The following is a 25,446-nucleotide window of genomic DNA, read 5'->3' as shown; positions in this document are numbered from 1 at the left end:
GTGAATTCCTTCATAAGACACGCCAGGTGCTCCGTGTTGCTTACAAAACAGGTCATATTGGAGTGAGGGCTTCTAGAGCTTCCATTTCTTGTTAGACCTCTGCTTGCCTGCTCTTTGAGTCACAGCAGGAAGAAGAGGCATTGGTGCTACACTGTCCCCAACGCCTCTGCCCGTGTCCCCCCCCCAAATAAAAAATGATGAAAAATAGTCTTGAGGTCCCTTGGCTTTGGGGCCCATCCCATCACTGTGTTTCAGTTCCTTATTGTATAAGAACCGTGAGTTGAAATGAGAGACTTATGTGCCCTTCTGATTCTAAAAACTCTGAACTGTTGAGCCTACTCATGGGTGATAAGTGGCCCATCACTCTGCTCTGCTCCCTGCTCTCTGCAGAGGTCAGGCCTGGTTACCCCAGAACAGGCCTGCACCCACACCAGTCCTTTGACCTTGCACTTTGTGACATGCCTTCCCTTTTGCTGGGAGTGCATTTCTCCCGTAACACCTCTGCCTTCTGCCGCCCACCTCTGTGTTCTACTGCTGTAACCTTGATTCTGTGGATCCAGCCTGCTCTCAATGGCCATTTTAAGCAGATTTCATCCCTACAAAAATGATAGGATAAATTTAGAACACTGCATATCCCATGATGCTATTTATGTACTTTATTTTAAACCACATATGCTGGGCTTTTGTCTGTTTGCTCTCAGATCTATTCTCTACCATACTCTATCCTGGGCTTAACATCCCTGGGAACCGCTTTCCCCAGACTACCTTACAGACCCAGCCAAAGAGGGCCAGTGATGGAACTCTGGAGAGTGAGAGGAAGGGAGAAGCCAGGTGATCTCCCCCCTTCTCTCTGCTTCAGATGGTGTCTGGCATCAATCCTATCGATTCTCCAGCCCCTGCTGTACAACCCTTTCTCCATAGTTCCAGCTTTAGCCTGGAAGTGCTACAGTGGTTCTGGATTCTTCCAGATGGCCCCAGAACCTGGGTAACTGCTTTTTCCCTCGTTCCTCTGGCCTCAGGATTGAGGGTGTCTCCCTCCTATTCTCTGGCCTCTTAATTCTTCTCTCACCTGTGTTAAACTCCCTCTGCAGTTTCTAGCTCCTGCCTTCTGATTGGACTCTGACTAAAACACGCTGAATGTATGTGTACACAACGTATATGCATGAGCGTATGGATATTTATGTGACTACGCATGCATGAAGATACATATATGTATGAAAACACACCAGAGAAGGTCTGGAAGTTTACACGTGAGACCGTTCAGTGGATTTATGACTGGGAAAAGGAATGGGACCTGGCTGGTGTGGAATTGTGGAGGAGAATTGTAGCTTTTTAAAAGTAGCTTTATTGTGGCGTAATTTACATATATAAGACCATGACTTCCATATGGATATATATGTGTTCTTTGAATTATTTTACAATGAGCATATATTTGCATATTACTTATATATTTAAAAATGATTTAAAAATATTAGTCGCGGGAGGCAAAACAGCCAGCGCTGTAGCTGAAGCCTTAAGCCATGCGCGGAGTGCTCTGTAGATGACACAACCGTTCACTCATGCAACAGGTGCTTTTTACTTGCTATGTGCCAGGCAATGAGTGTTCATCAGTGTACGATATGGGCAAATCCTTGCCCATATCACCTGCAGTAATTAAATACACAATCATGTCAGTATTAATTAATTATGAGGAAGTAAAGAGGGCACTGAAAGGCCTCACCTAGTCAGGGAAGGTTTCCCCGAGGAAGTGACTTACCAGCTGAAAGCTGTGAGAAGGATGAGGAGAGAAAGCTTCCTTGCTGGAGGGAGATGGACAGACGAATGGGATGGTAAGCTGGGCTGCCCCTGAGGGCTCCCCTGGTTCCTGTGCTTAGGGAAACTGCTCTAGCAATAGAGTTTGCTAGAAGCTGTTTCTCATTGGAATCCACAGTGGGATGTCAGTCGACTGGAAGTGGGCAGAGGTCGTGTGGAAGTGGTCTCCTAGTGCTGTGGCCATGCCTCCCCCAATGTTGGGCCCATTTTCTGCACCCCAGGTGGCTCTCATTGGGAGGAAAGGAAGCTGATGCCGTAAGTCCTGTGGTAGTTGACAAGGCTGGTTTGGAAGTGGCTCAAAAGCTCAGGATACCTTGGGGTCCACCGTGGTACCAAAGGTACCCATGTTCACCAGCATCCCATCCTTTGATAAAAAACAACCAACAGGGGCGCCTGGGTGGCGCAGTCGGTTGGGCGTCCGACTTCAGCCAGGTCACGATCTCGCGGTCCGTGAGTTCGAGCCCCGCATCAGGCTCTGGGCTGATGGCTCGGAGCCTGGAGCCTGTTTCCGATTCTGTGTCTCCCTCTCTCTCTGCCCCTCCCCCGTTCATGCTCTGTCTCTCTCTGTCCCAAAAATAAATAAAAAACGTTGAAAAAAAAAAAAAAACAACCAACATGGGGGCACCTGGGTGGCTCAGTCGGTTGAGTGTCTGACTCGTGATTTTGGCTCAGGTCATGATCTTGCTGTTCCTGGGATCGAGCCCTGGTCGTGCTCTGCACTGACAGTGCAGAGCCTGCTTGGGTTTCTCTCTTTCTGCCCCTCCTCTGCATGTACGTGCTCTCTTTCTCTCAAATACATAAACATTTTTTTAAAAACCTGACATTTTCTCAGTCTTAAGTAGAGTGGCATGTCAATGCCAAGGCAAGTCCTCTATCTATCTTCCATCCAGATTTCCACTCCTAAGCTCTTCTAGAACAGAAATGCTGGAACTTGTGGTAATGGCTATCCATGGGGCAAGTCTCCTTCTTTCCAAGCTTTGTACTTTCCTCTTTTTGAATACCTTAATTCAAATATTTTGCATGTGTGTTAGTCTTTCCAATTCATAGACATTTTTGGCAATGGCTATAACCTCCTTATTTTCCTGTAAGTCACTAATGTCATTTTATTGTAAGCCACCAATTATTCTGTGCAATTAGGTTACTTATAAAGCAGCCCATTAAACGCAATTATAGTTTAATTACAGCATGTCCAGTTCTCGCAGACTATGTAAAGTCAGACTATGTTTCCTTTTGATGTCCAAATTACAAAGGTAACAACAGGATCTGAGCTTGGCCTCAGTGTCCTCCAGCTATGTCGGGGCGTCCCCAACAGGATGTGTCATTCGTGCTTACACACCAGCTGCTGCAACCACGCAGATCCACCTGGCCCTTTCCATCCTGCTCTGGCTCCCCCTGGTCTGCTTCCTTCAGGGCCCCTTGGAAAGAGTCAGCACTGTCATTGCCCATTATGAAGGCTGTGCTGCCGGTGCCAGGCCCACACTCTCTCCCAGTGCTGCCAAGCCCACTAGGCCCCGGCTTGTCAGAGCAGAGTGAGGGTCCACAAAGGAGCAGGGAACATGGTCTCCCGGCTTTCCAGCTCTGCGCTATATAGACTTCATCACCTGGGATCTGAAGCAGTGATATTTGAGACTGAGAATCATATGAATGGCTTCCCCACTTCCCAGCCCTCACCCGTGTAACACTGCTGCTTAAAACCAAGCCCAAGGGGCGCCTGGGTGGCTCAGTCGGTTAAGCAGCCGACTTCGGCTCAGGTCATGATCTCGCGGTCCGTGAGTTCAAGCCCCGCGTCGGGTTCTGTGCTGACAGCTCAGAGCCTGCAGCCTGTTTCAGATTCTGTGTCTCCCTCTCTCTGACCCTCCCCTGTTCATGCTCTGTCTCTCTCTGTCTCAAAAATAAATAAACATTAAAAAAAAAAATTAAAAAAAAAAAAAAACCAAGCCCAAAAAGCTCTGTGGGAAGAGAATCCATGCCATCCCTCACACCTTTTTAGTTCTTAGCCATCCCAGCGACTACACTTGGGTCTACTCTCCAAGTCACCCGACAAAATTCCTCATGTCAGTAAAGGCAAGCAGGTGCTACAGTGTCTGTGGGGGTGATCGTTGCACCGATGAGGGTCTGTGTTCACAGTCTAAAATCAGGCTCAGCTGACCAAAAGATATTTTATGTAGTACTTAATAATTATAATTCACTTCAACAACTGAAACACCTAGTTTTAAATAGATTCTGAAAAGAAGGAGACCTGGGTGGCTCAGTCAGTTGAGCGCCTGACTTGGGTTCAGATCATGATCTCGTGGTTCATGGGTTTGAGCCCCACGTTGGGCTCTGTGCTGACAGCTCAGAGCCTGAAGCCTGCTTCCGATTCTGTGTGTGTGTCTCTCTCTCTTTCTCTGCTCCTCCCCTGCTTGCACTCTGTCTCTCAAAACTAAAGGAATAAACACTAAAAAAATTGAATAGATTCTGAAGAGAAATACCCCATATTACAATGTCATCACCAAAAAGGACTGAACACAGTACACATTTATGTAAGAGAATTCCTAAGAACCGCAAAGGGGAGAACCTGTTTATCGTAGGAATGAAGCCAGAGCTCTGCCCCAATCTCATGTGTGCTGGGGAGTGGAGCTGTGGTTTAAGAGCAAGGCTTGTGGTCTAGCAATGCTCTTGCATGTATGAGGCCCTGCTTTACCTCAAGACGGAGCTTCTCCTATTTCCTGGTGAAACTAATAAAATTGAGAACGGGTCAGTGGGGGACATTGACTTCTCAAGACATTTATTGTTCTTTCTTTTAACACTCACTGCACCCCTTCCTGTTGGGGATGTTAGAAAAAGAAATTTTTTTTTAAAGAGAGAGAGCACACATACACGTGCAAATGGGGGAGGGACAGAGGGTGCGAGAGAGAATGCCAAGTAGGGTCCACACTCAGTGCGGAGCCCAACACAGGGCTCAAGCCCATGACCCTGGGATCATGACCCGAGTGGAAATCAAGAGGGGAACGTTCAACAGACTGAGCCACCCAGGTGCCCTGGAAATTTTTTAAAAAGTATAAAACACACTCTTTAGAAGTTTAACATTTTAAAGAATTGAGTTTTTGAGGGCATTGTGCTAAGTGAAATAAGTCTGACAGAGACAAAGACAGTACAAATTCACTTATACTTGGAGTCTAAAAAATAAACTCCTAGAAACCGAGAGCAGATTGGTGGTTGCCAGGAATGGGAAGTGAGGGGGTGGGGGAAATGGAAGAAAGTGGTCAAAAGGCACAAACTTTCAGTTTTAAGGTGAATAAGTTCTGGGAATGTATTGTATAGCATGATGGCTATAAGTTAATCACACTGTATTGGATATTTAATAGTAGCTAAGAGAGTAGATTTTAAAAGTTCTCACAATATACATACAAAATTGTAACTGGGTCAGGCGATGTGCTAACTAACCCTATATGTAAATAAATACATAAAAGTCATCATGTTGTATACTTTACTCTTACACGGTGCTATATGACAATTATACATCCATAAAACAGGAAAAAATTTAACCTTTTAGTGAGTCAGGCACTATTTAGTTTACACTTGAGGATTCTCTCACTTAATCTTTACACAAGGTAAAAGCTACTGGTGGCTTTATGTTACTAATGAAGAAACGGAAACTTGGAGATGTTGAGTGACTTACTCCAGGACACAGCAGAGTTGGGATTCAGACCTGGATGAGCCGGATTCCAGAGTCTTTGCTCTTATCCAGTGCCTCGTTCCACCCTACCTTCCCTACCCCTGAACACTTTCATTAAAAATCCTAGAACCGTGGGGCGCCTGGGTGGCTCAGTCCGTTGAGCGTCCGACTTTGGCTCAGGTCACGATCTCGTGGTCTGTGAGTTCGAGCCCCGCGTCAGGCTCTGGGCTGATGGCTCAGAGCCTGGAGCCTGCTTCCGATTCTGTGTCTCCCTCTCTCTCTGCCCCTCCCCCGTTCACGCTCTGTCTCTCTCTGTTTCAAAAATAAATAAATGTTAAAAATCCTAGAACTGTCGCCAATCCGGCCATCAGATTCCCCTTAGTACATACTTGATTTGAACATAGTAAAGTCTGTAAGTTGGGATAAATATTTTCTTCACTGACTGGTAAGAATTCTAATAGCCTCACTGAATTTCAATGCTCGTTTTCTGAGAAGAAATTTGGATTAAAAAGCTTTAAATCCTGGGGCGCCTGGGTGGCTCAGTGGGTTAAGCGTCAGGCTTTGGCTCAGTTCATGATCTCACAGTTTGTGAGTTCGAGCCCCACGTCGGGCTCTCTGCTGGCAACTCAGACCCTGGAGCCTATTTCGGATTCTGTGTCTCCCTCTCTCTCTACTTCTTCCCCTCCCCTGCTCATGCTCTGTCTCTCTGCCTCTGTTAAAAAAGAAAGCTTTAAATCCTTAAAAAGTAATAGAGCCTTTAAAATAGTACCACTGGTTATACTTATAGCCATTAGAATATAAATATTGAAACTTAGAGGAAGTTTTCACTAGGTGATAAACTAACACGTACAAGCATTTCAAGAGTGAGATTCTGGTAACTACACATTATTTCCCTAAATTTGATAATGTAAGAATCTATTTTAAAAAAAAAATTTTTTTTTAACGTTTATTTATTTTTGAGACAGAGAGAGACAGAGCATGAACGGGGGAGGGTCAGAGAGAGGGAGACATAGAATCCGAAACAGGCGCCAGGCTCTGAGCCATCAGCACAGAGCCCGACACGGGGCTCGAACTCATGGACCGTGAGATCACGACCTGAGCCGAAGTCGGCCGCTTAACCGACTGAGCCACGCAGGCGCCCCATAAGAATCTATTTCTAATAAAATAATAATAATAGTGAGAGACTGTGTTCCTGTAAGAAAAACTATAAAAAAAAAAAAAAAAGGCATGGCAATACTCTGATTCTGATAATGTTAGGACAGGTGTTATACGTCTGCCCGGGACGGGGGCTGTTAGTTGTGATATTAGGACTCATGCTGGGTGAGGAGACACAGCACAGCACAGAGCTTAAGAGCATGATGCTCAAGGTCAGATCCCTGTGTTGTCACTCACTAGCACTGTGATCTTGGGCAAATTACCCAACCTGGCTAGATCTCAGTTTCCTAATCTGAAAAATAAGGGGGATAACATTACCTACTGTTACGGATTCAATGTGTTCTCCCCAAATTCATGCTGAAGTCCTAATCCTCCCAAGTGGCTGTATTTAGGCCCGAGGCCTCTAGGGAAGTAATTAAGGTTAAATGAGGTCCTAAGAGTGAGGCCCTGAGCCAACAAGATTGGTGTCCTTGTAAGAAGAGACAGGAGGACGCTTGCTCACTTTCTCCCTCTGCAGGAGCACAGGGGAAAGGCCACGTGAGCACAGCAAGAAGGCAGTCCCCCGTCTGCCACCCAACGTGAGAACTCTCCCCAGACACCAGCCCTGCTGCTGGCACCTTGATCTTTGGGCTTCTAGTCTCTACAACTGTGAGAAAATAAACGTCTATTGTGTAAGCCAGCAGTTTATGGTATTCTGTGATGGCAGTTCCAGCAGATGAAGACACCTACACTCTAAGGCTGTTGAAGGATTAAATGAGCTGATACATATGAAGAACTCTACACAGTGCCTGGCACCGGAAGCTCTGTGTGAGGGTTAGCGGGCATTGCTGACCCCAGGACTGTGGACTCGGGTCTTGAGAACTGGTGAAGTTGTGCACAAATGTGGCATACCCGAGGGTCCATGGGCAGGCCGAGTTCTGCAAAACAGATTCAAGAAACTAATTCTAAATTAAGTGGGAAGACATTTTTATTCTGAAGTGAACTCGGTCAGGCAAAAGTAAAACTGCCAGCCTAGGTGAGGGCTGACATCTCACGCTTTCCTCCACCTTTCCTCAAAAGTTTGGCTTCATGTTAGTCTAAAATGGCTTCTCTCCACTTGCCGTCCCAAACACAACCTCTCAAATCAACGATAAGTAGATTGTTATGGGTCTCTGGGGAAAGAGAAAATGGAAAAAAAGTGTCTGTTATAGATAAAAGAAGGCTGTAGACCATAGATGATGGTTGTAGTTTTAGGAATTCCAGTATGAATGGTATCAAGTCAAACTCTAATTTTAAATAAAAATTTTCAATGTTTACTTATTTTTGAGAGAGAGAGAGAGTGTGTGTGTGTGCACGTGTGTGCGTGAGCAGGGGAGGGGCAGAGAGAGAAGGAGACACAGAATCTGAAGAAGTCTCTGTGCTGTTAGGGCAAAGTCCAACCCGGGTCTCAAACCCACGAACCTCGAGATCATGACCTGAGTTGCAGTTGGACACTCAACTGACTGAGGCACCCAGGTGCCCCAAATTCTAATTTTGAAATAATAGAGGCCAGAATGCTTAAATGCTAGTATTTAAATTATTTTTCCCTTTTAATGTACTAAATTTACATATATTATAGTTCTTTAGTCTTCAGTAATTATTATGAAAGCAAACTTGGGATAGAAGAATCATTTCTATGAAGGGTCAGAGAATCCTCTGGAAAAGAGACAACTGCTTTCAATAAATACAGAAATATACTTGGGGTTCCAAACTATCACCTCTACTGGGGTGGAGGAAGAATAGTTGGGGAAACAGGAGAGAAAGAGGGAATGACAAGAATAAATAGAGGAAGGGAAAAGGAGGAAAGAAATGTAGAAGGAAGGAAAAGGAGGGAAAAGAGAAAATAGAAGTGGAGGAATAAAGAGGATTGTGAAAAATTTGGTTCTGTATGTAGGTTTTGAGGGGCTATTTGTCAAGGTCATTTGTAAAGTTTCTCCAGAAGGAGAGAGTCAACAACAGTCTTCCCCATCCTTTTAAAGTTTACATGAGCTAACTCTCCAGTTCACACAGCTTCAACGGCCCAGAACTTGGGAAGAGCGGCCTTTGGCCTGCAGGACAGCAGGCCCTCCAAGTCTGGAGATGTAGCACTGAGGTCTAATTCCAGCAGTAAGACTTAGACCTGTAAGGAACAGTCTGCCACCGCCACTCTTTACTCAAGCGCCTGGTAGAAGGTCTTCCCTGAGCTGGGTGACTCCACCTTACCCACCATTTCCTGTTCTAGGACTGGGGTACTGCAAGTGTGGGTCCTGATAGAGAACCGCAAACGCGGGGATTATGGTGGAGAGTGACAGAGACAGCTGTCTTCAGCTCCCTTCCTTTCTTCTTAAGGCTGTGGTCCAGAAAGAATATACCCTTCTAGCCTTTTATAATTAGAAAGTAGAGAAGGAAAATTTTGATTAATGAAATCAATATGCGTGTGTGTGTGTGTGTGTGTGTGTATTATGTGATAGGTATTGGGCATACAGATAGGCACTGGGTACAGATGCCTGAGTTTCTGGATCCTTGAGGTTGACATTGGAATGGGGGAGGCAGGAAAAGTCCATCATTTGCACCATATTTTATACCCCTCCAATCCCACTAATTATGTTCATATGTTTAAATATATGCTCTGACTCCCGTTCCCTCCCAGACTCTCCTTCTGGCACCAACTCCAGAAAGCAAGAGGCTTTCTTCATCCCCAATTGGTCTTCAAATCCCTCAAATCTTGCCTCTAGTTCCAAGGCGTTTTATCTTACACAATCAAGCAAGGAATCAATGACAAATACTGCACTAGGTGCTATGCTTATAGGTCAGAAATTTGGGGTAAATAAAAAAGAAATCTCTGATGACTGGGAAATAAATAATCTGAAAGGCAACTGTTGCATTTCCTCACTTTTAAAATTGTTTTATTATGTGGGGCGCCTGGGTGGCTCAGTCGGTTAAGTGTCCGACTTCAGCTCAGGTCATGATCTCACAGTTTGTGAGTTCAAGCCCCGCGTTGGGCTCTCTGCTATTAGCACAGAGCCTGGACCCTGCTTAGGATTCTGCGTCTCCCTCTCTCTCTCTCTGCCCCTGCCCTGCTCACACTCTGTCTCTCTCAAAAAGTGAATAAACATTAAAAAAAATTTTTTTTAATTTTTTTTAACGTTTATTTATTTTTGAGACAGAGAGAGAGCATGAACGGGGGAGGGGCAGAGAGAGAGGGAGACACAGAATCGGAAGCAGGCTCCAGGCTCTGAGCCGTCAGCCCAGAGCCCGACGCGGGGCTCGAACTCACGGACCGCGAGATCGTGACCTGAGCTGAAGTCAGACGCTTAACCGACTGAGCCACCCAGGCGCCCCTAAAAAAATTTTTTTTAATTGTTTTATTAAAAAAATAACCTTTCCACATCATTTTACTTAAATTTTTTTTTATGTTTATTCATTTTTTTTTTTGAAAGAGAGAGAGGCAGAGCACAAGCAAGGGTGGGGCGGAGAGAGAGGGAGACACAGAATCTGAAGCAGACTCCAGGCTCTGAGCTGTCAGCACAGAGCCCGATGCGGGGCTCGAACTCACGGACCGTGAGATCATGACCTGAGCCGAAGCCAGACGCTCAACCGACTGAGCCACCCAGGCGCCCCTACATCATTTTACTTTAAATCTACCCTCACTTGGGGCGCCTGGGTGGCGTAGTCGGTTAAGCGTCCGACTTCAGCCAGGTCACGATCTCGCACTCCGTGAGTTCGAGCCCCGCGTCAGGCTCTGGGCTGATGGCTCGGAGCCTGGAGCCTGTTTCCGATTCTGTGCCTCCCTCTCTCTTTGCCCCTCCCCGTTCATGCTCTGTCTCTCTCTGTCCCAAAAATAAATAAAAAACGTTGAAAAAAATTTTTTTTAAAATAAATCTACCCTCACTCAAGCAAAACAAAACAAAGCAAAAAAAAAAAAAAAAAAAAAGAAAAAAAGAAAAAAAAAATTGCGCACCTTTAAACCCAGGACAGGATCTTTAACAGCAAGGTCAGCCCTGCCAGTTCCTGGGAGGAGCTTCCTTCTCTGGGTTTCTGTTAAGGCAGCCTCTTTCCCTTGCTTACCTCCTAGTTCTGAGTTCCCCAGGCTTCCATGGGAAGCTGGACTCATTGTTCTCCTTGGTGTGGGATCAGGAATTGGCAGTAAAATTATGTTCCTTCCAGTTGTTCTAGGTGCTCTGGTACCTGCTTCATCTTCATCATCTTCTGAGCTTGACTCAAAATTTTCTAGGGGCTGCACTATTGAAAGAAATGCCTGGAAATCTTCTAGAATAACTCTCACCCCACATCATTGTGGCTCCATGGTAATGGGTTGCCCATCCATCTCCTGTCCACCCCTGTCTCTTACTGGAGGAGTGCGGATGTGTGGATTTTTGTTAGATATAAGCGTCTCCCACCCCCAGGGACTCTATCTAAGGATAATGGTAAAACTATCCCCTTCACCAGTGATTCATGTAGGGAAGTGCTTGTGACTTGATCCTGGCCAATAAAAATAAAAATAAGTGGGTAGCAAGTGGCAGAAAGATCCACAAACATTTCCTTGCTCTTAAATTGAAACTTATGAAAATGATACGGCATGGTAGGATTGCAGCCATTTGCTAACAAAGCTTGCCTAAGGACTAAATTAACATGTTACAGATGGTAGGGTAGAAAGATGGAAAGAATGTAGGTCTCTGATTGATGATGTGAGCTACTGAATCCAAGTGACCTTGGGACTACCCTACTCAAGACGTATTACGTAACGTACCGCATATTCCTTGTTGCTTAAGTCAGTTGGGTTATCATTTTCTATTACTTAAACCTGAAGGTTCCCTGATACACCTGCCTATGCCGAGCAGTATGAACACCAAAGAGGCTCAGCTGCAGGTCAGACGTAAGTTTTTGTTTGACCATTTTGTCTGACCATTCTGTGATTTCAGAAGGAGGGAAATGACAGGATGAGAAATTCGTGCCATGGACTTATTTATTTATTTATGATAAAATTTTTTATTTTCAGATAATTGTAGAGCCACCTGCAGTTGGAAGAACTGATACAGGGAGCCCTGGTGTACCCCTCAGCCAGTTTTCTCCAGTTGCAACATCTTACAAAGCTATAATACAATATCACAACCAGAAAACTGGCATTGATACATCCCATGGATCTTATTCAGATTTCACCAGTTTTACACGTACTCCTTTGTGTGTGAGCATATTTTTTTTATGCAATTTTATCTCATGTGTAGGCTTGTGTATTCACCATCATGGCCAAGCTGCAGAACAGCTGAGATTTATTTTTTTAAAGAAACTTCTAAATTCTTTTACCCTTTTGGCAGAAATCACAGGGAGTTTCTTTTTTGTTTGTTTGTTTGTTTATGTATGTATGTATGTATTTTGACAGAGAGGGAGAGAGAGCAAGCCGGGAGGGGCAGAGAGAGAGGAAGCGAGAAATCCCAAACAGGCTCTACACTGTCAGTGCAGAGCCCAGCGCGGTGCCACTCCTACAGTATTTTTCAGTGTTCCTCTGAATCCTTGGAGTCTCACCCCTCCAACTCACTTCAGCTGAAGCAGGTTAACATACATGTATTTTATATTCTGAGCTTTATAACAAGCCTTCACGGGGAAATAAGTTCTTAGCTTAAAAACAAACAACAAAAAAATGGAACTGATAACTTATGGTAATTATGCCTTTGATATTCAAATAATGTTACTTGGATAGAGCTTTATAGTCTTTCAAGTCCCTTTCCAGTCCATCATCTTTCTTAAGTCTTAAAACAGCTCTGATTAAGTGTGTAAACTAATGAACACATGAAAAAAACATGTATGTGATCAGTGGTTGTGGGAGGCTTAGTCCCACAGGCATGGTCCATGGGAGCTGAACTGTTAGAGAAGGAACCCTGGAGTTCCATGGCACAAACTCCTCAGTCCTCTGCCGGGAAGGAGTGCTGACGCCCTGAAGTGTTTCCCAACTCCGTCCCTTGGCCAGATCCCACCAGAACTGAAAATTAAATCCTTCATGTCAAAGGACAGGATTTGTTCTGGAACAGGTGATTTCAGCATTGTGCTGAGTAGTATTACAGAAGCTGGGAAGCATTGTTCTATAAGACAGATGCTTTCATGCTCATCACCTGTCATGCAACAAGGTTTGCAATGAATTCCCTGAAATCTTCTAGGCTTTACTGGGGAAATTTACAAAGCAAAAATGAACAAGAAAACAGAAGAGATGGGCCAAGATTCTCTGCTGGACACATCATGGGTGGACATTCCAAGGAAGGGAATTTGTCCCTTTGCTGCATTTAGGGCAAGAGTGGGAATGACCTACATGGGGGGGGGGGGAATAATCGAGCTTCTTGGATATCATCCAGTTTGCGGTTAGATACTAGGTCTAACTAGATAGTAGGAGAATCAGTTATCCAGCACCTGAAGACCTTGGTTTTATGGAAAGCAGAAAACGGTCCTGTGAGAAATTTGGGTGCAATCCCTTCTGTGCGAAATGAGAAGCCCAGGTCCCAGCTGGCCTGTCCAAGCAACCCAGAATGAGGTCGGTTTTTGACAACCCTGCTTGTGGCACCACGAGTCTCATTCATCTTTGTATCCCCAGCACTTAGCACAGAGCCCGGCACATGATAGGTACGTGAGCACCGCCTGATGAGTTAATGAATAAATACACTTTTGTGCCAATTGAAAACAACTGATTTTGTTCTTGCTGATGAAATGAGAGGAGAGCAAATAAGAAACGTCGTTGCCTACATTTCTTGAATCTGCGGAAGTCGGTATGCATGCTGTGCCTCTGCTTTGGTAAAACCTCTTTGAAGAATCCCTAACTTTGTGAGAAGGCTCCCTGGCTGCAGCAAGGTCTACTTCTACAGAATTTCTATCATTTCTTTGCAGCTCTGGCAAGTAAGGCCGTGGGATCTGGATCTGAGTGTCTGAGATCTGAGACACTCAGCAAAGGAAGTCTCCACAGGCGGTGGCAGCTCTGGAATTTCCCACAGCCACTCCTCCAACAAGCTTTGTAAGTCTTCAGTACTTTGATTGAATTAGATGCACAGCAGAATGGGAAGTAAGCCACTGTTGGTGAAATGTTTATGGAAACAATTTGAAAAGTTACCTCCCTAAAACAGTTTTCTGTCGGACAGTGTTTGCTAAACTCTTCCCCACTGAAAACCCCTTTTAATATGATTTCCCCTGCACAATCCCTGCTTTGAAAGATTTTGCAAGCACAATGAATTTATCTTCCCAAAAGGAAATCAAGGAATCAAGATTTTTTTTCCCCCCTAACTAAAAGTCATCCCTGAGGCTTTATTTTAAGTAAACAATTACTTTCAAGCTTCCTGAAAAACTGAAAGTAGCTGGAGGAATTTTTCCCTGTTCCCTGGGACTGCGGTTATTACTTTCTGAAACTGCTAGGCTTCTAAGTTTGAAAGTAGCGTTTCGGATGGCAGGCAGATAGCACCAAATTAACACAAGCCTGTGAGTTCTAGGTCTTTTGCTATCAATTTATCCTCATGACTGCTAATGAGTACTCAACTGTGGCAGCTATTCCTGCCCCAAATTCTCCCTGTGTAGGTGTCCTGCTGAGTGGTAAGATTTTTGTCTGATGAGCAGGCAGAGGCCAGACTTTCGCCCCCAGCTTTCTGTTAATGTGATTATCTTGGGAGAATGTTCAACAAGCAAACTGGAATATCCAATGCCTTTTACCTAAGGAGCTGTCCCTTTGAGATGTAGAATAAGCCACTTGTCTCCCTAGGTCAAAGTCTTTTGTGGTACAAAGTTGTTTGGCATGCGGGAAAAATTCTCAAGTAAGAGCGTAATAAAGCGGTAAGCAACACTATTTTCTAAAAGGAAAAAAAAAAGATAACTTTTATTACCTTCACAAATTGTCATAGCACTTTCGGGGGGGGGGGGGAAGATTAGAATAGATAGGAGCTTAGAAATCGGACCTTGGCTGGTATGAGAGTACAGAGAATCTGGTACTTCTTAATTTCCCATTTAGGTTCTCAGTGTTCCAGGAAGTGGTTTGCTCAAGTTTCTTTTCTCCATTTAGTTCTCCTGAATGCCCAGCTTCAGTGCCTGGGCATTGCTGCCAGGGATCCTGCTGGTGCATTCAGCTGCCATTCAAGGAAACAGCCCTCCACACCGCCTCGCACTTGGAAGTCTGTCTTACAGCATAAAACAGGTGGAAGGACATTCTGCCTTTAGAGTTCTACTGGCATGTCTTGCTACTTCTACTGCCCGATGCCAAGAATGACAAAAATCTTTTGTGTATGTTTGGGGGTGGGAAAGACCAGATAGTACTGTGAATAGCAGTTAACTTGCTGTTTGGGCAAGATTCCCAGGGCAGCTGTTGTAACTCAGGCGGCAATAACTCTAACACTTGGCTCTGTTTCTAGGATGGATTGATAGAAACTCTGGACAAATCATTTAAAAAATTATGCTCCTGTGATATGTTGAATGTATCACTGATCAACTCAAAAGCTGAATGTTAGTATCATAATAATGAAGCACAATGAGCATGTTAATCAACCAGGTTGTGATTACACTTCCATTTCCATTCTAAATATCTTCTGCTTTCAGTAAAGTCTTTGGCATCTGTTGGCAAAAATTTGAACTGATGCAAGATTTGCAATCTGTAGCTACAATTGAGACAAGATTACTTTTTTCATATGTTGGCAATCTTTTTTTAAGTTTATTTATTTATTTTTGAGAGAGAGAGAGAGCAGGGCGGAGAGAGAGAGAGAGAGAGAATCCCACTGACAGTGCAGAGCCCCACACAAGGCTCAAACTCACCATGAGAACCATGAGATCATGAACTGAGCCGAAATCAAGAGTCAGACACTTAACTGACTGAGCCACCCAGGCACCCCTATATGCTGGCAATCTTACTTGCACTAAGAAGTTAGTCAACTTCACAATGGAATTTTAAGTTCTAACTGTGAATTTGCCAATCATTTGTTCTTAGTCACGACTTCAACCTATGTTTAATTTTTAGTCTTGACACATACATGTACACATACATACACGTTATTTTATTTTTTTGTGTAAAGAAAAAGATTATGTTAGTACTCAAGTGGTAGATATTCATGCTAGATTAAATTTACACTCCAGTAGAAGATAAAAATGTGACTAATTGAAATAAATTATTCCTGGAAAATGAATTCTCAACATAAAGTTATATGAATCTCAACATTGTCAAGTTAAATCTCCTCAAGATTCCCTAGACCTTATTAATGAGCATCAGTTTTAAAAATAGTTACATGGTTTTGCCTTCATCATTTCCTTTTGCCGAACACATCCAGACCAATAATAAGGGATACAACTGCTCCCATTTCAGAATGGGTTTAGCATGGGCAGTATTGATACAATTAATGATCCTATATCACCAGCAAAGCATAGAATTCAAATTGACCTTGGCCTAAATTGACTTACATTTTAATTGGGTTATTTGATCACAGCTGGAAAATTGGACACATAGTAACAGCCATCTGGCCTGCCCTGTGTCTGTTCCTCCTGACCGCTCACAACCGTGGCTCACCTATTAGGTCTCTTCTACTTTCTCGTATGTGCCTCAACCTCCCTGATCAAAGCCCAACGTGGCCTCAGTTGTGGTACTGGCCGAGCTGGTCTGTCCTGCCTAGCAGCTTCCACTTACCAGTGCCAGCCTCTCTGTCATTCCTGGTGCCTGATCAGACCAGCAGCCTGTGCCAGTTTTGCTGTCTGCTTCCTAACCCATGCCTCAACCACTCCCGTGGTGGCCTCTTCTGCCATCACATTTTCTCTGACACTCTTGATTTCTGCCGGTGTTGGCTGCAATCAGCTCAGCTGCTGGTGCTTGCATGGGCCCACGTACTGCTAAAGCCAAAGCACAAGGTAAACTCGGCTCTACCACACTGACTTTGGTCCTCCCCCCAACTCATTGGACACTGGCACTAGATCTGACAGGGATTATAATCATGGCTTTCTACTTTTTGTTTGAGAATTCTTCCCCCCTTGCTGCCTCCTCCTTCCTGCTCTCACACCCCACAGTAACGGTGATGCCTCCTGCTTTATGTTGCCTTCTCGGGAAAGCCCGTGAGTGGGCCAGCCCAGCAGGTCCCCAGGCCTGGCCCACATTCACTTGGATGCTCTTGCTACCACCTGCTTATATACCCTCCGCCATTGCACTGCTTTTTGGACAGGTTGATGGTGTAGCCTCTGTTCGCCTGCCTAGGATTTAAGGCAAAAGAAGCCCACAGATCAGAGCAGATACAGCTAAATGTAAGTGGGAAAAGTGAAACAGTGGGGGGAAGGGGTTATGGGAAAGGAGGTGGGATGAGAGAATCTAAGTGGAGTTATTAGCAGGAGTAAGAGTGAATAACAGTGGTGCAAGACGGTGGGAGTGAGGGGGACATGAGAAAGTGATTGTGAATATAAAGAGAGCTGTACTTGACCATGAAATCCTACCCACTCAGAGCCCTGGCATTTGACTGGTAGCATGCCCTACACACTTAATGGACATAGTTTATTGAACCAATTCTCTTTAATGAACAAATGTCCCAGAGGATTTAATGAGAATAAAACTAAGAAAGGAAGTTCCCTAATTCCTTAAATATAATTTGTGAATTTGTAGGGCAGTAAAGGAAATCCACAGCTTTAATGTGACTTTTAACATCTTATCATATCCCCAAGAGATAATATAATTGGTGTCTGAGTGCAAAAATCTTGGGAAACCGTGGACTACAATGTTACATGAGGAGGATGGGTTTCCACAAAATAAGATGGTTTTTGTGTGTGTGTGTGTGAAACAAGGCAAAATAAGGTAATTCCCCATAGCAATAAATTAGGGATAATGCTAAAATTATGCTAAAAAGGAGTGGGAAACAGGCTGCTCAAAGGCATATGTCATGATAATAATCCATTAGTCACGAAAATTTATATTTAAAAATTTTTTAATGTTTATTTTGAGAGAGAGAGAGAGAGAGAGCAAGCAGGCAGGGGCAGAGAGAAGGGGACAGAGGATCCAAAGCAGGCTCTGCACTGACAGCAGTGAGCCCAATGTGGGGTTTGAATCTGTGAACTGCCAGATCATGACCTGAGCCGAAGTCAGATGCTCAACCGACTGAGCCACCCAGGCACCCCGAAAGTTTATATTTTTTAAATAGAGTATTGGTGAACAAGTTATTAGATACTTGGGCAATCATCAAGATTTGTTTTCACACTTTAACACCTATGTCGTCTCTATCCTTGATCACACTTTTAAATTTACTTCAAGGTAAGTGGTGGTTTAATTTTTTTCTTTCGTTTTATTTATTTTAGAGAGAGAGTGTGTGCAAGCTGGGGAGAGGGGCAGAGAGAGAGAGAGAGAGAGAGAGAGAGAGAGAATATCTTGAATAGGCTCCACTCAGCGTAGAGTTGGCTACAGGGCTCGATCCCACGGCCCTGGGATCATGACCTGAGCCGAAATAAAGAGTCAGATGCTCAACCAACAGAGCCACCCAGGCACCTGGGTGATTTAAAAGGATTTTCTAATATCTCTCTTGAAATTGTGGACAGAAGTTGGTAAAAGTGGGAGGATGAGGGAGATTGAAGGAGTGGCATTTTTGTGTTATTATAAAGCTTCCAGTGTTGTAAGTGAGATTATATTTTTGATTATGCTCAGGTATTTTCCAGCCTGATAGCTATTTATATCTGCAATTAGGAATTCAAAAACCCTCTAAAATGACTTATTCTATTTTTCTAATAAAGAATTGAAGGAGGATTCTGCAGGTTGCAGCTTTAATAAAAGAGCCTTACTCTTGTATTTCAAGGGTCCAGGAATAGTAACTGAAACTGCCAAATAATCCGCAGGTGACTCTAATACCATACATTCCCATCTGCAGTCCTTACAATTTGCTGACAATGTGCTCCTGGATTTGCATCAGGAAATGGATCCTGGAAGCGGATCCTATCTCTCCACAACAGCAGTGTCAATAATTGGGGTCCTATCATCAAGGACTCAGAAGGACTAAATACATTATAGACGTGAACAAGGTGTGCAATGAAGGCAAAGCTATAACCATACACCTACATACTAATTTAAATAGCTAAATTTACTCTATGTCCTAAAAAATGGGTATTCATACATTATGCAGTTTCCTTCTCGAAGTGCTATAATAAAATTTTATTTCAGACAGAAAATAAAATTCTATGAAAGCATATGATTTAAAATACATGTTAAGTCTTCGTAATTTTTATTTAACTCTTTCAGAGATCGTTGAAATTAGCAAGAGGAGCTGATCCAACAGATTCACTTTATAGATGAGAAGAATGAGACCCCAGAGGAGTTAGATAAATTGCCAAAGTTAGTAGAGTCAGGACAAGACTGTAAGACCACTAACTCCTAGGACAAGACCTCTCTACTTTATGTTGCAGCCCAGCAGCTCAGTGATGGCTTACTGGTGTTCATAACATATCGAAAAACTTTGGGGGTATTAATTACTTGAATAGCCCAGGTCATCTTTAGAAACTATATGAGAAAGTCTGAAAACAGACTAGTTTTCTTAATCCATTTTTCCATGGTAAGCAGATAGGATTGAAATCATTGCTGTTTCAAAAATTGTTTGCAATCTCTCATTCTCTCCACTAAATAGTAAACTTCTGTATGGCCAAATAGCCCAGTGAAAACAAAATCAGAGAAAACTGAGCTCCGGGTCTAAATTAAAACAAATGAAGATTGATGGTGAATGTAGCAAAAATGGGTAAATCATTTATCTATCTATCTATCGCCTATTTATCTATTTTTAATTCCAGCATAATTAACATATAGTGTTACATTAGTTTCAGGTGTACAATATAGTGATTCAGCAATTCTGTACATTACTCAGTGTTCATCATGGTAAGTGTACTCTTAATCCCCTTCACCTATTTCACCCATGTCCCCTCTGTTACCATCAGTTTGTTCTCTGTAGTTAAGAGTTTGTTTTTAAGTTTGTCTTTTTTTCTTCGCTTGCTTGTTTTGTTTCTTAAATTCCAGGTATGAATGAAATCATATGGTATTTGTTTTCTTTGACTTCTTTCACTTAGCATTATACCCTTTAGATCCATCCGTGTTGTTGCAAATGGCAAGATTTCATTCTTTTTTATGGCTCAGTAACATTCTCAAAATCTTAAAAACACATTGTTAAGTAAAAAAAGCAAATTGCAGAAGGCGATATGCAATATGGTGCTACTTTTTATAAAAGGTTAAAATGTTCGTTTATGTATATTTTGTTTAGGAATGCATACATATATTCTCAAGCTATAAAAACATGCATGGGATGATAAACACCAAATTCATGGTAGTGGTTACTTGAAGGGAAGGATGATGGACAGTGGGATTGGGGGAGGTAGTGCCAGGAATTTCATCTGCATCTGAAATATTTTAATTGTGTAAAAAAAATTCTAACGAAAGTGCTCAGGCAAATAAGGAAAATGTTAAAATTTGACTTGGCTGTATAATGGGCACCTGGAAGTTCATTCTATGGTTCCTCATAATTTTTTTTATATTCTGGATGCACCTCACTATTCACATAAAAGGAAAGAAAGAATAATTCAAGTTTAAGCAAAAGGAAATTGAGTGTTTGCACAAACACATTAGACATTTAGGAATATTTAAATACATTTTTGGTCTTAAACTTTGTTAACACAAGTCTATTTATGGATGAAGAGCATTATAGATTTAGCCCCATTCAAGAGTTGTGATTTATATGTAAACTGGTGTGTTATGAGATCCAGCCACTGCAGAGTCTCATTCAAAAAAAACATAAGTCTAATCTCAGAAGACGGGAAATAATGAAGGCTCTGGCGTGGGTGTGGTTGCTGCCATTTGGCTCCCACGCTATAGAAATATGCTTGCTTGTGACTGGGGAGATAGTACTATTGACATATGTGACAGCCAGCATAGGGGTTTGACCCACCCTTAAGATAGATATATGGTATGACTGGGCTTCCAGAGTTTCGTGTAGATTTATCTTCTCGGGGTAGGATGGTAACTGATTCACTCTCTCTCCCTGATCAACAATCAGGTTCCTTGCTCCTTTCCCTTTCTGCAGAGAACTCTGTGAATTACACGATATTAAATCATTCCCAAACATAGGATCCAAGATCCTACATTACTTCTTCCTTGTCTATTTGAATATGCTTAAAATGATGTATTCTCTAAGTTATGACTGTATTTTTTTCTCCTGGTAAGGTGAACTTGTTATTTGATTTCTACTTTCTCCCTTGGAGTCCTGTCATCTACACCAAATTATGTTTTTAGTTACTCTATTTATAGTGTGTAGAATCAAAAATATGTTCTCTTTTGGGGCGCCTGGGTGGCTCAGTCGGTTAAGTATCCAACTTTGGCTCAGGTCATGATCTCAGGGTTTGTGGGTTCGAGCCCCACTCAGGCTCTGTGCTGACAGCTCAGAGCCTGGAGCCTGCTTCGGACTCTGTGTCTCCCTCTGTCTCTGCCCCTATGCCGCTCATGTTCTGTCTTTCTCTGTCTCTCAAAAATAAAAAATAAACACGTTAAAAAAAATTTTTTTAAATGTGTTCTTTTTCTAGTTTCACTGCTGTTTGAACGCAAATGTTTTTTAAAAATCTGATTCCCATAGGTGATGGGCATTGAAGAGGGCATCTTTTGGGATGAGCACTGGGTGTTGTATGGAAACTAATTTGACAATAAATTTCATATAATAAAAAAATAAAATAAAAATCTGATTCCAACATTCATTAGTTTCCCCAAGCAAATTAGTAAATCAGTTATACAACTGATTTATTAAATAACATGATTACTAGCTCGAGTATTCATTTAATTGTATTCACGTTTAGGGGCATCTGAAATTCTGAACCATTTATATTAGATTTCCAGAATTCCTTTCCTCTGAAGGAATTATTCAGAGCCAAAGAAGAATTTTTAAAACAATGACTTTCATTCAAAAAGTATATACTCAACCTAGAAAATGAAAAGGGACAGCAAAAAAAAAAAAAGGTAAAGAGGGGACAGGAGATTGAAAATGAACGGAGAACAAGAAAGTGATAAGTTTGGGGTTGAAAAATTAGACTAAAAAAAGGCAGGATGGAGGAAAAGCTTATGATAAATGCATGAAATGCAAATGTAATGGCATCTAGAAACAAAAATTGAGGTCAAGTTTCTAAATTGTGATTAGATCCAAGGTGTGGATCTGTGATTCCAGGGAGATTTAGCCTTACAGATCCCTTAATCAGAGACTAATTCTACATCTTTGTGATTTCTGTCTTCTTCTATTCACTAGCCCTTAACAGAACACAGTGACATCTCCTAGAGGTGGAAGCTAGCAGCAATGTAGCTTTCTACCTTTCCAAAAGTAGATACTAAATTCCTATCTAGTGGTAACTTTTCTTGTTTTTACTTGAATTATTTTATTATAGGACATTGAAAACAATAGTTATGAAAGTAGCTAAGATGTCACAAATTAAAGTTTTTGAGTTCTGATTTAAAAATTGGAACAGGAAATGATGTAATGTTAAGGGGAAAAAAATTAGGCTTTCTCCCTCCTTTCCTTGGCAAATCAAATGCCCAGTTATCAAAGAACTCAAGCAAATACTGCATACACGAGCATAACTGTTTCTAAATAAAATGTCGAGAATGTAAATGCTGCATCAGTTCCTAATTAAGCATTCTGTAAATAAAGCCTTACTCTTCATCTTTGGTTTTATAGGAAACTTCCATGGTCAGAGATAGCGAATGGAGTGGAATAGTAGAGCCACCCAGTGGCTAATGTGGTTAACCACAGCAACAGTGCATTTCATGGTTCATTTTGTCTGTTTCCTGTTTCACAAATAAGTATATTTCCTCTTGAAGATATGGCACCAAGTACCTTTAAGAAGAAATTTAATAATGTGATAGTGAATATGAAATCCATAACTTGAATATCACTCACAAATTAGGTCTTCATATACAAAATTGAAGAATTTGTGAGTAAGCAACTTCGAAAAAAAAAACCCATATCATTTGGGGCGCCTGGGGGCTCAGTCTGTTGAACCACTGACTCTTGGTTTCAGCTCAGGTCATGACCTCATGGTTCATGAGATTAAGCTCGGTTCATGAGATCGAGCTCCATGTCTGGCTCTGTGCTGACAGCGTGGAGTCTGCTTGGGATTCCCTGTCTCCCTCTGTATCTGCCCCTCCCCTGTTCACACTTATGCTCTCTCTCTCTCTCTCTCTCTCTCTCTCTCTCAATACACTGACAATTGTGTATTGAAGTTAACACATTTTCAATTTCCCTTTTTGAATCTGGTAGATTAAACAAGCTGCTTCCAAGAGAAGGAAACATGAGTGTAATTAATTATTTGATGTCTTGGTATAGGCTTTTGGGGGGATTACTCTGTGATAGTGATAAGTGAATGACTTTAACAACTGGGTAGCTAAAAGTGACATAAAAGTTTTATTTGAAAATTCCACTATTTGTAAAATTCCAGGAATAATATCTTTTTGTAACTAAACTCACAATGAAAACTTTAGATGTTAACTTAAAAATGCATGAGGGGTTTCACAGTTAAAAAAAACCGTTTTGGAGCTATAAGAACAACCATTTTTGAAGACTACTATTTTAGGCCCTAGGACTGGTAGCCAAGTTAAAAGGAGGTTTCTATGTGATTTGGCCTTTCAACTCAGAAGATGATGCCCTCTTCCTTCTCCTTTGTCTTTTCTTCCTATTTCCCCTTCCCCTCCCTTTTCCTCTCCTCTTTCCCCTCTTTCTTCTTCTTGTGTTCCTCCTTCCTCTTCCCTCTTCTTCATCTTCGTCATCATCATCATCATCACCATCATCATTATTAAATGACTCTCATTTATTGAGGGCTTGCTATGTGCCAGTCACTGAACTAAGCAGTCTGTACGCTTTATCTCTTTTAATACTCACAGTACCCCATGAAGTAGAAATTACTATCCCTATGCTATATTCAAAGGTACTAACACTCCCAGAGGTTAATTTATGTGCCCAAGATCATATAGGTAATATGTGATAGAGCTACATTTGAGCACAGGTTGGTCTGACTCCAGAGCCTAAGTTCTTAACTACTTTTACTTTGTTGTACGATAGTGTCATGGTAATAGAGAGGATGTATTGACTAGCCTTGACTTCTACATGTGTATTTTCTCTGAGGATCTAGCTGAATGGACAGAATTCAAGGGTTTGAGATCCTGGGTCCCAGGCAGCTCTTATATCCTTTTCACAAAAGATATGACTAGTAATCTAAAGAAAAAATGGGGGCTCCTGGGTGGCTCAGTCATCTGACTCTTGATTTTGGCTAAGGTCATGATCTCATGGTTTCATGAGTTTGAACCCTGCGTTGGGCTCCGCGCTGAGAGTTTGGAGCCTGCTGGGGATTTTCTGTCTCTCCATCTCTGTCTGCCCCTCCCTCACTCGCACTGTCTCTTTCTCTCTCAAACTAAATAAACTTAAAAAAATAATAAAAAGAAGGGGGAAAATGAATTTCTAATAGAAGGGGAGGTGCTCAGATGTCCCCACTCTCCTGAGAATTCTTGTCTTATTCCTTTCTGACTATCCTCAATTGAAAACAAACCAACTTTAAGGAAGGTGGTAATTTGAATCCCGGGTCTTAATTAGATTTTTCAGCTTGTTTTCAACTCCTGCTAACTGAAAGTAGGCTTTGATAGGAAACAGGTTAGAAAGAACATTAGGTCACTGGACAGTGGTGGGTAGGTCTGGGAGAAAGGAGGAAGAAGGATACAGTAAAGGGGAGATAAGAAAGTGAGAAAAGAAAACTTCTTACTTCACAGTCTTAAATAGGGTCAAGTCTACATTTACATTTATTAATTTAAAGAAGTTTAAAAGTAAGAAAGGGAATACACACATCTGTCAAAAACTCCTCTAAGAAAATCACGTCTGTCCAAATCCAAGCCCTCCTAGTAGGGCTGTCAGTCACGGCCTGACAGCTGGGGGGTAGCCTCCCCCGCATCCCCATCAACATGTGACCTAGATGGGCCAATGAGAGTGTTACATCTTCATGGACATAATGATTGGTCCAGGGTAGGCATCAGAGCGAAGCAAGGATAATCAGAATCTTTCAATGACATCCGATATGTGGAAGTCATAGGTCTTAAAGATGAAGGCTTGAGATCTCCAGTGGCCATTTTTCTACTCTGAGAAAGCCCACTAAGGAATGATACCAATACGTCATTGGGTAGTAACGAATGGGAAAGAGAACTGAATCCAGTGATGACTTTTTGATAGTTAGCTAGCACCACTTGCAAGAAAATAGACCAAATGGCATATTTTCAGAAAATTTCAAAACGTTGATGACTACTAGCTGAACTAAAGCAAGTTTTAAATAATGCCAAATTCTTACTTTCATGTCAAGCTTAATTTCAACTGATTTTAAAATATAATGGCCAATGTATATCAAGAGTGACAAAATAATTACTTTTGACTTAGTAATTATTCTCCTGGGAATGTGTTTCAAGAATATGGGCTAAGCATATCAAGATATTTATAGAAGCATCATTTTTAATAATAAAAAATTGTGAACTCACCTAACACTGAGAAATAACTAAATAAAATTATGGCATATTAATGCAGTGTTATATTTTGAAACTCCAGCACTGATAAATACGATTTTATAAAATAAAAAAGTACTCAAATAGAAATAAAGAGAATTTATAGAAATGCTTTTATTTTATTTTTATTTTTTAAATTAAAGGGTTTTATTTTATCCTTAAAGATTTTAGCTGGTGCAGCAATAAGAGCCCCTAAAACTACCATAAAAGACGAATCAAAAAATATGTGGGTTTACAACTACTTTGTATTTCAATACAGCACTTTTTGTTAAGAGCAAGAAAGTACTCTCTAAATATTTAAGAGGTG

General features: G+C 42.0%; 1 long non-coding RNA gene across 1 annotated transcript; it reads left to right on the top strand.

Annotated features, from left to right (window-relative positions):
- Positions 1-13,370: 13,370 nt before the first annotated feature.
- On the top strand, positions 13,371-19,912 carry LOC109248435 (uncharacterized). The gene is made up of 3 exons (XR_008420228.1): positions 13,371-13,616; positions 16,780-16,858; positions 19,210-19,912. It is a non-coding gene; the product is annotated as an uncharacterized LOC109248435 (long non-coding RNA).
- Positions 19,913-25,446: the final 5,534 nt, after the last annotated feature.

This window comes from Panthera pardus, unplaced genomic scaffold, assembly GCF_024362965.1.
Source record: "Panthera pardus isolate Hobbes unplaced genomic scaffold, ASM2436296v1 HiC_scaffold_8, whole genome shotgun sequence".
Lineage (NCBI taxonomy): Eukaryota > Metazoa > Chordata > Mammalia > Carnivora > Felidae > Panthera > Panthera pardus.
Note: the sequence above shows the minus strand (reverse complement) of the source record. Positions and strands in the feature narration are given on the sequence as shown.